Source organism: Peromyscus californicus, unplaced genomic scaffold (genome assembly GCF_007827085.1).
Source record: "Peromyscus californicus insignis strain IS unplaced genomic scaffold, ASM782708v3 Scaffold_6__1_contigs__length_162567912, whole genome shotgun sequence".
Lineage (NCBI taxonomy): Eukaryota > Metazoa > Chordata > Mammalia > Rodentia > Cricetidae > Peromyscus > Peromyscus californicus.
Genome location: NW_026294584.1, coordinates 101,998,799 through 102,015,595, shown reverse-complemented (window position 1 = coordinate 102,015,595; position 16,797 = coordinate 101,998,799). Strand labels below are relative to the sequence as shown.

At 43.6% G+C, this 16,797-nt stretch overlaps 1 protein-coding gene and 1 pseudogene across 6 annotated transcripts in view; both read left to right on the top strand.

Annotated features, from left to right (window-relative positions):
* The window catches only part of Aak1 (AP2 associated kinase 1), a 168,846-nt gene that overhangs the window by 59,227 nt on the left and 92,822 nt on the right, over positions 1-16,797 (top strand). The window lies entirely within an intron of this gene.
* Positions 7,436-7,544, top strand: LOC128100248 (uncharacterized; annotated as a pseudogene).

The following is a 16,797-nucleotide window of genomic DNA, read 5'->3' as shown; positions in this document are numbered from 1 at the left end:
AGAAAAGTGGAAAATAAGAGTTCCATCTTGACGTCTCAGGCCTTCCTTGGACACAGTGTTAGCCCCCATCCAAGTGTGCTGCTCTTGCTTTGGGTCCCTCCTGTGGAAACAAACATGGGAAGGGTAAGAAGAGGTCTTGCAGCCAGGCGGTGGTGGTGCACGCCTTTAATCCCAGCACTCGGGAGACAGAGGCAGGAGGATCTCTGTGAGTTCGTGGCCAGCCTGGGCTATAGAGCGAGTTCCAGGAAAGGCGCAAAGCTACACAGAGAAACCCTATCTAGGAAAGGAAAAAAAAAAAAGGAAGAGGTCTTGCTAGCACTTTGGCTCCTTTCATCACAGTGTGGATTACCCTGCCTTCTGCTATTACAGCCGACACAGAGGGCAGAAGAGGGACTGGAATCAGGATGCCTGTGACTCAGGATGAAGTCTCTTCTATAGTCTGCTCTGAAAAATGTAGTGGAACATGATACACCCACAGCCAGCATACTAGTAGTTATTTGACACTCCCCCCTATTGTCACTCAGCTTTCCCTGTCCTTGAGGTGAGGGTAATCTAGAATGAATACATCACAGGGAATGTTAGCTACCATTTCTCCCTCATGTGGGGCAGTAAATCACACCCAGGATTCTAGTTCTTTGCCTGTGCAGTGGCCTGCACAGTGGCCCCAACTAAGTCAGACAACAGAAAATTCAGTGAATTTCTTGCCCTGTTGTGTTTCATTTTGTGTGATGGATGTTGGATAGGAAAGTCAATTGACTGATAGGACTGTCAGCTGGGTGTGCTGAAGGGTACTTTGGAAGCATTTCTCGTGGATTGACTTTAGGAAATGAGCCTGTTGGGCACAGCCCAATAGCGTTGGGCACACACCAGGTTTTGGGCAGAAGACTGGGGTTCTTTGGCTCATTGCAAACCTGTGGTTGGCTCTCTGGCCAGAAGTTTAATAATACTTGCCTCCCAGGCTTGCCATGAGGATTCGATTAGATAATACACACGAAAGTGGCTGTTACAGAGCTGAATTTCAACAGTGCTATTTTTGAATGTCCTAAACAGATATGCCGAAAAGAGGCTGGAAGATATGCAGGTCCACTGGGGGACGGGCCATGTGGCCTTAGCACCACAGAGCAATCTTGTCAACGAGGCTAAGCTGAAACAAATTCTTCTTTTAAAGACTTTATTTATTTTTATGTGTATGCGTGCTTTGTCTGTTAGTATGATGTGTGCTCCATGTTAGTGCTCAGTGCCCAGGGAGGCCAGAGGAGGGCATCAGATCTCCTGGAATTAGAATTACATATGGTTGTCGCTACCATATCTGTGCTGGGAATCAAACCTGAGTCATCTGCAAGAGCAGCAAGTGCTCTTAACCACTGAAGCACTTCTCCAGTTCCTGGGACAGATTTATTGTTATTTTGTGGCGGGGTGTTTTGAGACAGAGTATCACTATACAGACTTGCCTGGCCTAGAGCTTGGTATGTAGACTAGGCTGGCTTCAAACTCATAGAGATGTGCCTGCCTCTGTCTCCTGAGTACTGGATTAAAGGCATGTGCTACCACACCAGCTGGAACATTCTTTTTCTTTTATCTTTTTTTTCCCCCCCAGAACATTCTTTTCTTTTATCTCCCCCCCCCCCCCCCAGACAAGGTTTCTTTGTGTAGCCCTGTATGTTGTGGAACTAGATCTATAGACCAGGCCAGCCTGGAACTCACAGAGATCTATGCCTGCCTTTGCCTCCTGAATGCTGGGATCTGGGATTAAGGTGTGTGCCACCACTGCTCAGTGTGTTTTTCATTTTTGATCCCTGAAAATCACCAAGAAAGGGAGATGGGCTAATGGAGTAGTGTGAGGAGAACCTTGTAGGAGCTGTGGCCCTGTCAAATTTGGGATTAGAAAGAATCTCTACACCAGATTCCTCTCCTACCTGACTGTTCTCATTCTTCGTTCCTACTTAGTGCTACCAGCAGCAGGCAAGTATTGGTCCACTCACTGCCAGACCACGGTGGAACACACATTCCATGAAGTTAGTTAGGTGGAATGATAATAAGCATGGAAACAAATTAGTGCAGAAACTTCATGATAAACAAAATACGTGAACTTAAAATAAAGCCAGAGTCAGTAACAGTGCTGTTCCCAGCCATAATGGATGGAAACAGACCAGAGGAAAAATCCGTGCAAACCTCAGCTTTATCTAAATGTATTTAGATGACTAAATTTATTTTGATGACTGTTTGGGGGCATTCCTCGAAATTTTTACCTGCCTTGGCTAAGTGCACCATCTACACTGGCCTAGTCCCAGCCTTGGTCTTACAAAGACAGGGGCGTTTCCTTGGAGTAACCCCACTCATTAGTAGGTTCTGGTGTGCCCCAGATCTTGTTTGGAGATAACAGCTCCCCTAAAGATGGAGGGCAGGTCTTGGGACCCCTCTCCTCCTGCTGGGTTGCCTCAACCAGCCTTGATGTGAGGGTTTGTATCTATGCCTTGTTTGGTTGGTGTCCCTGAGAGGCCAGTACTTTTCTTGGGGAAGAGAGGCATGGGGGAAGAGGAGAGGTGGGGAGGGACTGGGAGGAGTGGGGGGGGGGAGAGAAAGCTTTGGTTGGAATGTAGTGTATGAGAGAATAAAAAAAGTGGAGGACAAGTTTTTGTTTAAAAACAAACCAATTAATTTTTTACGATGACATAAACATGATATATGGTCATTGCTGAAAGTAGAGAAAAAGGTGCCAGTGAGATGGCTCACCAGGTGACAGTGCTTGCTTGCCTCACAAGCCTGATGACTTGAGTTCAATCCTCAGACCCATGTGGGAAGAAGAGACTCTCCTTTCAGAAGTTGCTCTCTGATTTCCATGTGTGCCTGGAGCATGTGCACACATGCACACACCTCTCTCTCTCTCTCTTTCTCTCTCTCTCTCTCTCTCTCTCTCTCTCTCTCTCTCTCTCCCTACACACACACAACACACACACACACACACACACACACACACACACACACACACACACACACACACACACAAACCACAAAACACAAAAGATAAAAAACCAGAAAAGGATAAGGAAAAAGAAAATATCCACTATTTCATCATTTGTAGGTAATTTTTTTTTTTCCCCAAGACATAGTTTCTCTGTTGTAGTTTTGGTGTCTGTCCTGGAACTCACTCTGTAGACCAGGCTGGCCTCGAACTCGCAGAGATCCACCTGGCTCTGCCTCCCGAGTGCTGGGACTAAAGGCGTGCGCCCCCAACGCCCGGCTTCTGCAGGTAAATTATTCTAAGAATTTTTTGTGTGCCTTTTGGTTAGAATTTTTATGTGTTTATTTTTTGACTTTTGTAGCACACATTGTTACATAGCCATGTTTGTGATAAACAGAACATTGTTTTCTTCCTTTTGACTAATATATCAAGAACATGCCAGCATATTTACATTGTTTAGGATTTTACTTGTTTTAAACTTAATTAAAAAAATCTTTTATTCTTTGACAACATAAACTTTACTTTTTAACCAAAAAATTTATAGGACTATTTTTATGTTTATAGGTTTTTATATGTGTGTTTTGTACATATTCCACTGATATTTCAGATTATCTTTTTTTTTTTTTTGAGACAGGGGTCTCATGTAGTTTAGGTTGGTTTTGAACTCACTATATAGCCAAGAGTGACCTTGAACTCCTGATCTTCCTGCTTCTACCCCCCCCCCCCCCCCTCATGCTAGGATTACAGGCATATACCACCACACCCTGTTTATGTGGTGTTGGGAGTTGAAACCAGGGCCTCATGCATGAGATTATCTTCTTAAGATAGCATTCTAGAAGTGGAATTTTGAAGTCAGAGGGATTCTTAGGCTTCTCATACATATTGGCTGTTGCTTTCCAGGTACCTATCGGCTGCCTTTTCTAGTAGGCCAAGTTTGCCTGTTTTAGGACTGCTGGCTGGTGACAGAGTACAGCTTGTGGAGTCCTCAGCTCCCATTTCTCTTTCTCCTTCACCTTGAGCACCTTGACTGTGGTGCTGGACATTCTGGAAGAAGTCTGCTGGAATCTTCTGATCTTCTTCAGATTGGCTTCCTCGTTTGGCATGAACTTTATTTATTAATCCCTGAGGTATCTTGGTTTCTCCTGGCCCTGTCCTGGTTTTGGAGTGAGTGAGAGCTTTCCTAATTTAGTTTCACATACTTTACCCCAGGTTTTCTAACTCTCTACACTGACCTCCAGGCTTCCTTCTTAGCAGGTTTTTGGTTTTGTTTTGTTTTGTCTGTTTTTAGGCCCCGGACTCTGGTTAGTGGAAGACCCACCCTCCTTTTAAGCCCTGTTCTTGGATTGGTGCTTGTTCGTTGTCAGTCATGATGAGTTCATGCTCATCCGATTTCTAGGCTGCCTGAGCTCTGCTTCTGTGAAGTTTGCTGTCTTTTATTGTTTGGTTTGGAGCCCAAGTCAGGTGTGATCTGAGCTGTGCCTTTGAGGCTCTAGGAGTGTTCATCCTGGAGCTTTTGCTTCTGGAATCCCGCTGGGAGCCAGAATCACTTCTCAGGATGGTTTCTTTTCCTGCCTCAGCTCCTGCTTCACTGGAGTCACTTTCAAAGTTTCTGTTTACCCTTGAGGAGTGTCCTAACCTTTTAGGGATTCTGTGGCACATAGTGAAAGGACCACATGGAGGCTGGTGCTCAGGGTGACTTCTCTGCTCTGTTCACAGAGGGCCAAAACTAGAGGAACCACTTGCTTCTCATACAGATTGAAGGAGCCATTCAACACTCAATAATCAAGAGAAAAATGTTTATGTGTAGTATTTAAAAAATAAAACTATTACACAAAACCATGGTGAACAAAATCTCAGAACTTAATGATAATAACCACCAGTAACAGGTCTGTGCCAGCATATTGACAGCCCTGCCAAGCCCCAGGGAAGTGTCCCATTCTCTTCACCTTCACCCACCAGGAGAAACAGCTTATCAGGTGTGGCTGATGTGCTCCCAATCATTTCTGGAGACAACCCTTGCTTGAGAGGCTGGGTTTTTATAACGTGATATGAAAGATTCTAACCTGTGCTTTTCTTCTGCCTGGAAGGCTAAATTCTATTTTCTATTAATTCTTTCTGTTAACCCAGTTAAACAGCTAAACACTTCTCATATATGTGTCTAACTAAAACATAATAATTGCACACAGGCACACAAGTAGTAAAGGTGCTTGTGGCTAAGCCGGACCTTCACCTGAGTTTGATGCCTGGGACCCTTAGGGTAGAAAGAGAGAATCAAACCACAAGCTGTCTTCTGATCTCCCCACACTTTGTGGCATGTACCATACTAAAGTAGGTAAAACTACACACACACACACACACACACACACACACACACACACACACACACACACACACACAAAATGTAACAAAATTTTAAAAACTAATTACATGTGGATATAAGGTGTCTGGTAAGCAGATCAGAGTGACTGGCGTATTTATCACCTAAAACAGGAAGCACTGTTTTGTGTTGGAAGCATTATAATCATCTCTCCTATCATTTTGAACTGTAGGAATGCCTCCCACTTAGGAACCCTGATCTGCATAACAACACAGACCATTGACAGTTCCTATCACTGCTTCCTTCCCAGGAGATTTGGGCCATTTTTCTTCTTTATGTCTGTATGTTACTATAAATTTATTCTATGTGAATCTACTTAAAAATTCTAACTCAAAAAAAAATTCTAACTCATCTAGTACAATTTTTAATAAGTCTATTCTAGTACTCTGTTCTTGACTTTTTGTGAAAGGAGTTTGTAATTGCTAAAATTATTAAAACTGCCATATATTTTGCAAACACTGGCTCAAGGTATCTTAGGGATGCAAGGAACAAAAGTTTATTTTGAATTAGATTAAGGGAAAAGTAATGTACTGGATAAATACGGGAGAGCCTTCTAGGACACAACAGCAGGAAGTCTGACTTGATTTTTGTGAATTTTGGGAAGTTACTAGGCGGCTCTTGTGTCTGCTTCTTTCCCTTTGAAGCCTCTCTTTCAGAGTACATCTTCCAAGTGTCTATCCCCCACCCCCCCCTTTTTTTTTTTTTTTGCAGAAATCTCTTATTTGTAGAATATGCTTATTTGAGAGCACAGCAATGATTGACTGCAGCCACATTGGTGGGGTTGTACAGTGCCATCTGATTATAGTTCCTGGATCATTACTTCACATTCTCAAGGGAGAGCATGGACCAGCTCTCCCTTCCTGGCTCAATTAGCTGTGGAATGGGGATCACCTGACAAAGTGTAGCTGAACATGGTCTCAGCATAGGATAGAGAATGGTAAACTAGACCAATGTATTTCCTACAGTGGTTAAAATAAAGCATCCTTGCCCCCGAGAGAATCCAGTCCCAATCTGCAGAGAAGTGGGTCTGACGAGCGAAGGAGAGTCAAGGTGGGTGTGGGGTGGACTGTATTCTGTTGGATGTCCTAGCTTGAGCCACCTTTGGATTTAGAGGTACAGTTTTACAAGGTGCAGAGAGGACAGGCTCTCCGACAGAGAGCATATGCAAAAAGATTCTGCCAGACACTCTTGGGCTTAGTGTGAATGTGGATGTCATCTTGCAAATGATAAAGAGCTAGAGGAGAATTTTAAGTGGAGAAACAACATTTGTTTTTAATCTATCAAACATTTGTTAGTTATCTGTCATAGGATCCTTCTGGGCCCTAAGGATCCTAAGATAAATAAATTCTTGCCCCTACCCCTTTGGAGGCTGACTCACCATGTAGTCTTGTCTAGCCTGAAACTCACTATGTAAACCAGGTTGGCCTTGAACTCAAGGAGATGTGCCTGCCTCTGCCTCCAGAGTGCTGGGATTAATAGCATGCACCACCACCACCCTGGCCTCTTCTTCCCTTTTTATTTTCTTTGACGATTTATTTTTCAGATACTTCATTTGGAAGATAGTCTACAGTGCTGCTTTCAAAGTGTTCAAAGATCTTAAACCCATGTAAAATACCAAGTACTGTTTCTACAGAGTGGTTCCTTCTTTGACCTGGCTTTAATTTATTCCAGATTATCACAACACATTTTGATTAAAAACAAACAGAAGGATCAGCCAAATGTGGAGTCATGAGAAAACTAGAGTGGCAGGGGAAGGCCAGATTTTATAGAAGAGGTGTTAGTTTAAACGTTTACAAAGGAAAGATTGGATACTGGATATTCCAGCCGGTGGGAATGCTATAGGTGAACCTACTTGGAGAAAGGCTGAAAATGGTTTTCATTCTGAAGGATTAGTGGTAGGGAGGAGAAGGTGAGGGGACTAGAGAGTATTGGGAGACAGGAGGACAGAGAAGGACTCAAATCATAAACACTCTTAAGTCAAGTGTGAGACCGCAGGCCTGTAATCCTGGCAGTCCTAATGCTTGGGAGGCTGAGACAGGAGGATTGAGAGTTTGAGACTAGCCAGGGGTACCGAATGATACCCTGCCTCAAAAACAGTCTACAGCTGTACCACCCTGAATGCACCTGATCTTGGAAACTAAGCAGGGTTGGGCTTGGTTAGTACTTGGATGAGAGACTGCCTGGGAATACCAGGTGCTGTAGCCTTAAAAAAACAGAAACAAAACCAAAAAACAAACAAATAGCCTGAGATACAGAATGATATAATGTCTCAAAAATAAGTAAATAAATATAAGAAAGAAAGAAAAAAGAATCACTGATTCTATTTATGTTTGGTTCTAAAGTAGATAAACCTAGGAACAGATTTAGAAAATAAGATTAGTGGTTGCTGCTGGGGAGAATAAGTGGTACTGTCTGGAGGGAGCCCAAGGACTTTTTGTATAGTGAGAGGGTCTTATATATTGATGGGGTTTGAGTTGTGTGTATGTATGCATTTCTCAGACCTCATTGAATAGTATCCTAAAGATTCACATAGTTCAGTGCAAATAAACCTTATTTACTTCCTACCCCCAAAAGAACCTGTGAACCTTGAACTTATTAATGAGGGGGTGGGCACAGCCAGCACTGCAGTCTTTAGTCCAAAGCTTTCTAGGCAGGCCATTGGTGCAAGTCCAAGTCTAAAGGCTGAGAAACCTGGCATTTGATGTTCAAGGCAGCAACACTAGAGAACATATATATGGGCACAGGAGAGTGAAAACCTGAGGAAAGGAGTATCCCCAGCTTATTGGACAGTACCCTATATTTGGTGTTGACCTTTCCTACCCAGTTCACTGTCCTATACATCACTATTCTTCGTAAACACATACCCAGAAATATACTTTACTAGTTCCATGTTCACCCCCAGTCCAATCAAGTTGACACCCAAGGACTGGGGGTGTAGCTCAGTGGCAAAGTGTGTTCTTAGTATGCTGGAGGTGCTGGGTCCATTCACAGCATCAAAAGAGAAAAAACAAAAAAATGGTTGACACCCCAAATTACATTTAAAACATGTATGCTGAAACAGAGTGAAATGCCCGAGGTCTTCACTGACTTAGAAGTTAAAGGTAAGAGGAGTTGATGTTTGTATAGATAGATGGTAGAAGTTAAAGAGTGTAGCAGAATCATAACTGTGGACCATAAGTGGTGAGCATGTGGATGTCTGCAGTATGAGCTTTTCAACTTTTCTTTACAATTATTATTAAGATTTTATTATTTATTTATTTATTTGTTTACTTATTTATTTATTGTGTGTGTGTGCATGGTGCACACAGGTGCAGATCCCCAAGGAAGTCAGAGGCATTGGATATCCTGGAGCTAGAGATACAAGCAGTTATGAACTTCCTGATATGGGTTATGAGAACCAAACTCTGGTCCTCCGCAAGAGCAGTGTGCACTCTTAACAGCTGAGTCATTTTTTTCCAGCTCTAGATTTTTTTTATGATTTTATGATTTTAAATGATAAGAAAAAATAGGGCCCATGGTTCAGTGAGTAAAGGCACTTGCTGCCAAGTCTGATGACTTGAGTTTGAGCCCCAGGACCTACAAGGTCAGAGAAAGAACCAGCTTACTCAGGTTGTCCTCTGTCCACACAAATGCCATGCACTGGTAAACAAATAGAAGGTGTTTTTGTGTTTTTAAGATGAGAAAAATATGAAGATTCTACTGTTGCACTAAGGAATTTAGCCTGTTGCTTGGGGCTTCATTAATGCTTTTAAGAGATTACTAGATATATATTTTTGAAAAGAAACTTAGGATTCATTTTTTCTGGAGGAATAGATACGGCGGGAACTAAGAGAGGAGTAAGGGATGGAGCTGAAGGGATTCTGAAGTTAGGGTATAGAATGGTCAAGACTTAGTGAACCCAGTTGAGTGATGGCATGAGTTCGGGCGAGAAGAAGACCTTGAGCTGGCATGCAGTACTGGATGAAGGACTGTGACTTAGAGACTGCTGGATGAAGGTACTGGGTAGTATGATCAGGTGACATGAGGCTCAAATGAAAGTTTTAACACGGAGTTAAACTGGAATGAATAGCTAGAGACTAAGAATGTCAGTGCCTTCCAGGAGGACAGCTCATCTCCCGGAACTAGGAGTGCTGGGCAGAGCAGGATGAGCTGCAAGAGGAGACCAGTTGTAATAAAACCAAAAGAACTCAAGGACTCTACATCACATACCTTTGATGCCATTGCATGTCCCATCACCTGACCACTGGACCTAGATCAACACACTGGAAGACACTCTTTCTGGAGCAGTAGCAAATGTAGCAAGCTAAGAAAGCTTTAAGTAAGTTATTAAGCTGGCATGTTCTAGAATGAACAGTTGCAGCAGAAAGAATGCCAGACTTTATCTTTGCACAGCTCTGAGGAGAATGTGAACCAGTAATGTTCACAAGGTCATGGTGGAGCCAGAGCTTGGAGATTTGCCTTTTAGTGGTGGACATGGCTCCTTTAGCTGCCCATTTGGCACACCAGTTACTTCCTAGGAGATTGCCAATGGAGTGGTTCCTTTCTCCTCTAGCTGAAGATGCTGTGGGACTGACTGAGCGTGGAGATGATGATTTCTTTTCCTTAAGTGAAGTCGATTTTCATTTTTGTTTGTTTGTTTTTGCAGGAAGGGATCATTTATTGGCAGGATGAGTGTGTGTTACTGTTTCTGTGAGCTGCACTGTCAGCACACTGCTTGAGCAAGGAGGATGCAGGTGGCCCTTGTCTCATGCTGTCCTTAGGTGCCAGGGTGGGCAGAGAAGTGTTTTCCCCTTTGGGAAACTGTCTCATCTTCCCACAAAGAAGGCATTCCACACAGGGTTTCTCCGTGTTGCCCTGACTATCCTGTAACTCACTCTGTAGACCAGGCTGGCCTCGAACTCAGTGATCTGCTGCTGCCTCTGCTTCCTGAGTGTTGGGATTAAAGATGTGTGCCACCACCTGGCAAGAAGTCATTCTTAAGTTTGGCCCTTCTACTGAATTCTAGATTCTGAGAGACTGGAAGCCTAGGATGAGGTAGATAACTTTGTTGGTATCTTTGTTTTGATTTGGATGCCTTTATAGGGTTAGGAAGACAAGTTCCGTAACAAAGCACATGAGCACTTGCTATGTGGCAGACATAGGGCTGGGTGACAGGGATGCCACAGTGAATCAATCATTATCTCTGCCCTTGGCAGTTTATAGTATATAGGGGAAGAAGGATCGGACTAAGAATCATCCACTGAAGCATTTAATTACACTTTTATCTCAAAAAAAAAAAAAAAATAAAGGATGCTGGACATACCAAGTGACTGGTGACAGGACAGCCAGAGAAGGCTTAGCCAAGGAAGGAACTTCCAGAAACTTACAATGATAAGTAGGAGCTGGTCGTGCCCAGAGAGAAGCATATGCCAAGGGCACAGCACCGAGGAAGCAGGAAGGCTCTTACTGGGATAGGGGTGTGTGAGTAAGGGTCGGAAGGCTGTAGTGTCTCCAGAAAGTGAGGGAGAGGACATCTGTTTGAACCTTGCAGGCCACAGGCAGTGGGCAGTGCTTGTTCTAGGAAGGCTGAGAAGCAAATGAGGAATTTCAGATCCATGAATGGAATTAGCTGCTTCCAGATCACCTAGCTGCAGTAAGGAGACTAGAACATGGTTCTTCTGCTCATGGGAAGCAGCTGTGGATTTCAGTGAACAGAGAATACGACTCAACCAGTGTCTTCTCACCACTTCTTTTTACATTTTCCAGGTTGCAATTTCATGACAACAGTGCTGGGAAGGTGTGGCCAGATTATAGGAGGAAAGCCCCCTGTCCATCATACTTAGCTGCTGGCAAGCTAGGCCAGTGTGCTCTGGTTCCTCACACAGAGCTCTCTTGATTTCTTCAGTTCTTCCCCCTTTGTTCCAAACATGCAGGTACCTTTTGTAGAGGTGGGGTTTGGAGAGACATTCTTTCCAAATTTCAAAGAGAGCTCCCTGAGCTAGAGATGCTAGAGAGCTAGAGGGAGAGGCTGTTGCCAGTGATCCCATGTTTCTCCTGGGCTGTGACATGGTTGGGATTGGTGGATGTTTCTGAACCACTGACATTATTGCCAGTTTCTGGTCCTGTGCCCACAGCCCTGCTGGGGAGAGGGAGTTGACTACCTCAAGTATCCCCATCTGGGTGTTCTTTCTGCCTGGGGAAAAGACTGCTTTGATCTGTTCCCCCAGAAGGACCTGGCACATGGTGATTTCAGTCTGAGATGAGAGAGACTGACGTAAGGAAAGTAAGCCCCAAATCTCCACTGCAGTCAGTTCCAACACAAGCGTCATGCCGACCTTTTCTCCTGTGCAAGCTTTGCTGTGCTCTTGCCATCTGTTCTAGAGCTTTAAAAATTGTCACTCCTTCTGAAACTTCTGGCAAAGTTGTCTTCAGTGTGAGTCAAGTGGGGATGGTGTTTGTTAGCATCTTGGTCATCCTTGTGGGGGCTCAGAAACACTGTGGACAGAACATTGAAGTGTGCTTGCCTAGAGGACTCTGCCACTATGGGTGGTCAGGTGGAATCTGGAATGCACATCTTCCTTACCTCATACATCATACACTCTTAGAAAGATGGAAGCAGGGCCATGTATGTAGTGCAGTCCTAATCTGGAGCCTAACTTGATTAGGATTTAGGAGATTTTTTTTTTTTTCTCTTTTAAAATACTGTATCTAAAAATCAGGTATCATCTAAAAATACAGCTTCTTTTGGAAATCAGATGACTTGGCATCCCTTAGTCCTTATGGCTCCATGGAAACCATTTCAAGCTTGAGGAGTGGTTGCCTCAGAAGCAGGCAGCTACTTCCTCTTCTGCCACAGGTCCCACTCCTCAGGTGACCTACCTGACAGTGAGTGTGTCATCTGGCAAGACCTGGGATCTCTGTGGCCCCATTAGACATCTGGGCTTGTGCCTTGATTTTGGGAAGGTACTACAGATTTATACCTTCATGATGAATGATGTCTCCTATAGGTTCAAAAGGGCTTCAGGGGCAGCAGAACAAGGAGAGAACTCTGTTCTTCACTGCCTTCTGAGTGTGCTTGGTACTCTGTTCTTCCATGTCTCAGACACTGCAAGGGAGATCTTAGCCGCCCTTGACAGGTAAAGGATGGCCTCAAGGAGATTAGAAGTGCCTGAGCCAGTGTGTGAACCTAATCTGTTAGATCTGAGGGAATGCCTCATGGTCACAGAGTGAGATAGATGAGTGGAATGGCTTAGCTTCCTCCCCAGAACCTACCTAGATACATTGAGACCCCTGGTAGGCAAGGGAAGAAGGGCATGGTGCAGGAGTTTCAGGAGAGGTCCATGTGTCTTAGTAAAATAATTTCACATGGGACTGTGGAATATTTAGGGGCTAATTTCCCTCCTCCTCTTTTTAAAACTTACCCCCCCCTTTTTTTTTTTTTTGCCTAGCATCTTTTCTAGAACTTGTAAAAAGGGAAAGGTTGAGCTGCTTTGCTTGAAGCTGAAAAGGAGGCTGTGTGCAAAGCCTAACCCTTCAAGTCAGATTTCCCCTACTCTGTACACTGTAGAACCATCTATAATTGAGGGGTTGGAGAAACTTAGCATAAAAGCCTGTGAACTCGGTTTTCATGTCTGCAGATGAGGAAGTGGAGGCTAGAGAAACAGTCACAGGCCCAGGCCACCTTTTCATAAATCCTTTTTTTAGGCAGTTCTCACCCCAGCTACCTTTTCTGTCTGACCCATTCAAAGACTTCTATTTCATATTTATTTTCTCTTCCTTGGGTAAATCAAGCTGCATTCCACCAAGCACACTCACCGAGTTTGCTGTTATTTTAAAGGAAGGCATCTTTGCGGGGAGAGCAAAGAGCACAGAGTGGGCCTGGATGAGTCATTTCTTCCTCACTTTAGAATCCCTGTTCCTGTGACTTTAGTCTTCCTGATCTCAGACAGGTAGATGCCATTCCCAAAGCTGTAGATAGGACTTAGGTTGGGGAGTGAGGTTTCCCTTTACCTGCAGGCTGGTGCCAGATCCCAGATTTTTAGTGCCTAGAATTTTGGCCCAATTAAAAATAACAGCAAAACCTTTTTGGCAGTGACTCTTAAGAGCCCTGATTGAAAATCAGGACGGACTGCTTCTAGCTTCCTTGTCTCATCCTTCTCATGTCTGCCCAGTTGCACCCATCTCGGCTTGGATAACCAGCATGGAGGGTTTGTTCTTTGTCTGCTTACCTAATCTGCCCAGTGCTCACTTTTCCTTCCTGAGTGGAAGTCACTGATGCCCTGCCTCCTGCAGAGGGATACCCTAGCCTGCTGCCCTCCTCCATGATTCAGTGTTTGAGGAGGCAGTAGAGGTCCTGCTTGCCTCTTCCGCAGTACCATTTGTGGATGCTGAATATCATGATGAGGTCCCAGGGGGGTTTCATCTTTATCTTTGAGAAGTTTCTGTTGCAGATTTTGATCTTCTGTTGATATGAGGACTGTGAGATTTTGCTCAAAGATTATGTAATCTTCCAGTCAAGTGGAGGCTGTAATACATGCCCTGTGCACTTCGCTGACCTTACAAAGGTGGAAGTGGGGCTGTCAGCTCTGTCAAGGCTTATATCAGAGTGATACCTGTATTTCAAATTCTCCTTCCCAGCAGAGAATTGACACTTCTGACATCTTTCCGTATTTGAGAAGTAAAGGTCCTAGTTGTATCATTAATTTTTTTTGATTAATGCTGATTAATCCTTGATTCTATGCTGATTAAAGCCTTGTTCAGGAAAGTGTTGGGAAAGCGGCTCATCCTAGGACTTTCAGTGATGCAGGATACATTAGGACATGCAAATTAAAATCACAGTCAGATGAGGACATATGAAAATGAATGGCTACAGTGAAAAGACCTGTAACCATATGCTGGTAAGGACATGGAATTAGAACTTCCATATGGCTAATAGTCACTGTGAGGGACCATTAGGGCAGTTAAGCTTGTCATGTGACCCAGAAATGGCTACCTTTGTCCATGAAAAAGGCCTTTCTTCTGTGCAGATGTTAATTTGTAATAGCTAAAAGCTAGAGACATTACATGCCATTCCATGGTGAGTAGATAAACTCTGGGCACCCATAGGGTGGAATAGTTGAAAAAACAAGCACCAAACTGATAGCTGTAACAATGAAAGTGAATCTGGAAATACACTGTGTGGAAAAAGTCAGATAAAAGAGTTGATACTGTGTGATTCTGTTTAGGGCAAGCTAAACTACTGTACAGAGATAGAAATAGAGCTCCAGTTGCAGGGTATGAGGTAGAAGAGCAAAGAACAGTCTGCAGTGATGGAGCCACTGTTGTCATGGTTCTAGGAGTGCATCAAGTGAGTTCATGTATTGTATGTACAATTGGTTTAAGAAGAAAACTACAGAAAGGGGAAGGGTCTTGTGGAATTCCTTGCTAATATTCTCTGTGTTCTTGAATAAGGAACTTAATCATTCTTCATCTATTTCATGTAGAGCAAATAGCCACATGCAGATGCTGAGTGTGGGGGTTATCCACGAACTCCTCTTTTGGCAAGAACATGTGAACCAATGCGTGCTCATACATTGGAGTTTGCTTGCATGTATCTTTGAAGGACCATTTACTGTGTTACTTCCTGTCTCTGCACATCAGTAAGATGAAGGCTGTAGAGTAGGGCAGAAGAGAGGACTGGAAGCTCAGAGTCTGTAGTCTTGAGTTTCGATAGTGTTGGGTTGCTCAGCATTAATACAAAATGTGATTTATTGCTTGTGCTTAAGTCTAGTGTTTTTAAATAAATTTTGGGTTTCCATTTTAGTTTTTTTCATTCAGTCATTCATTTTAGGGGAGCATGTGGAGGTCAGAGGACAACTTGTAGGAATCAGTTTTCTCCTTCCTCTTTGTAGGTGACAAGGGTTGAACTCATTTGGTCAGGCTTGGCTGCAGGCACCTTTATCAGCTGAGTCATCTCTCTGGCCCTTTATCTTTCCTTTAGAAATGAACATTGCTGATTGGAAGCAGAGGTAAAGTGCTTGCTGTGTAAACACGAGGATCTGAGTTAAATCCCCAGCTCCCACATAAAAATCTGGGCATGGTAGGGTGTGCTTGTAATCCCAGCACTAGGGAAGCAAAGATTGAAGATCTCTGGATCACCATGGCCAGACTTAGCCTATTGGCAACCTGCAGACCAGTGAGAGACCCTGTCTCCTGAAACAAGGTAGGCAGCTCCAAGATTGGCTTCTGGTTTTCACATACACATGTATACACACCTGCACACACATGCACCTCCGTAAACACAGACACACATACACAGACACACACACACAGAGTGGATATTGCTGATAGAACCAGTTCCATATTCCTGCATGATAACAGCTATCTGCATGTGTGTGATAGCTGTGCCTTCATAGCCATTTGTACTCTGCTTCCCATAGTCTCTATACACTTTGTTGCCTTTTCTGTTCTCTGTTGTAATAATTGAGAGAAGCTAATTCATTATTGAATTCTCACTATGTGTTAAGCCTTGTTCTAAGGTGTGATGCTCCAGGGGCATCAACCACTCAGATGCAGTACTAACTCACAGGGAATTGCAAGTAGTAATTTCTGTTCCCATCAAAAATTAAAAACCAAAGCTGGGTATGATATTTCACATATATAATCCCCGAACGCAGGAGGCAGAGGCAGGAGGATTACTATGAGTTTGAAGCCTACCCTGGCTACAGAGTGAGTTCTAGGTCAGCCTAGACTAGAGTGAGTGGCCTGCCTCAACAAAACAACAACAAATTAAAGACAAGAAAGGTACAATATTGAGAGGTATGAAAGAAGAATATGTTGTATGAATGAGTCATAGTGAAACTCATTCTTCTGTACAATTAATATACCTTATAAAGAAACCAAGTTAGAAAGACCAGAGTGCTATATATTTTAGGGAAAACAGAAGAACATATGTTTCTTTTTATAAATTAAAAAAAAAAAACCCACCTTCTTAAGAGGCCAAGTGTGTCTGTATGAAAATTACCCTGCCTTCCTCAACTGCTTACCTCAGAGATGGAGCTCCTTTCCCTTTGTGAAGTGTAAATGCCAATAAGCTGGTAGCAGCACAGGCCACATGGATTTCCTTACTTCTGTCTAGAGACTGAGACTTGGCATCCTGATCCATGTGGGAAATGGGCTGTGCTGGAGCAGTGCTGTCAGCCCTCTTCCTTCTTTGCCTATAGAGACGTGAGGGCAGTGGGGCCTGTGCTAGAGAAGTAGCTAAGGTGCTCCTGCTCCCTCTTCTCTTACCTAATAGTTTACATCTCCATTTGGTCCACTGTGCATTGGTCATAGCTGACATCTTTAGTATGACAAATCTTACTAGGTTTCGATTTTGATCTCGTGGTTAAAGCCTTCCCACTCACAGATGGGCCTTTTATGGTCATAGATGCTGAGTAGTGTGGTTCTGACTATGTTGAGTGTAGTGATCCGTTGCTTTGCTTTAAGCTTCATCGTAATT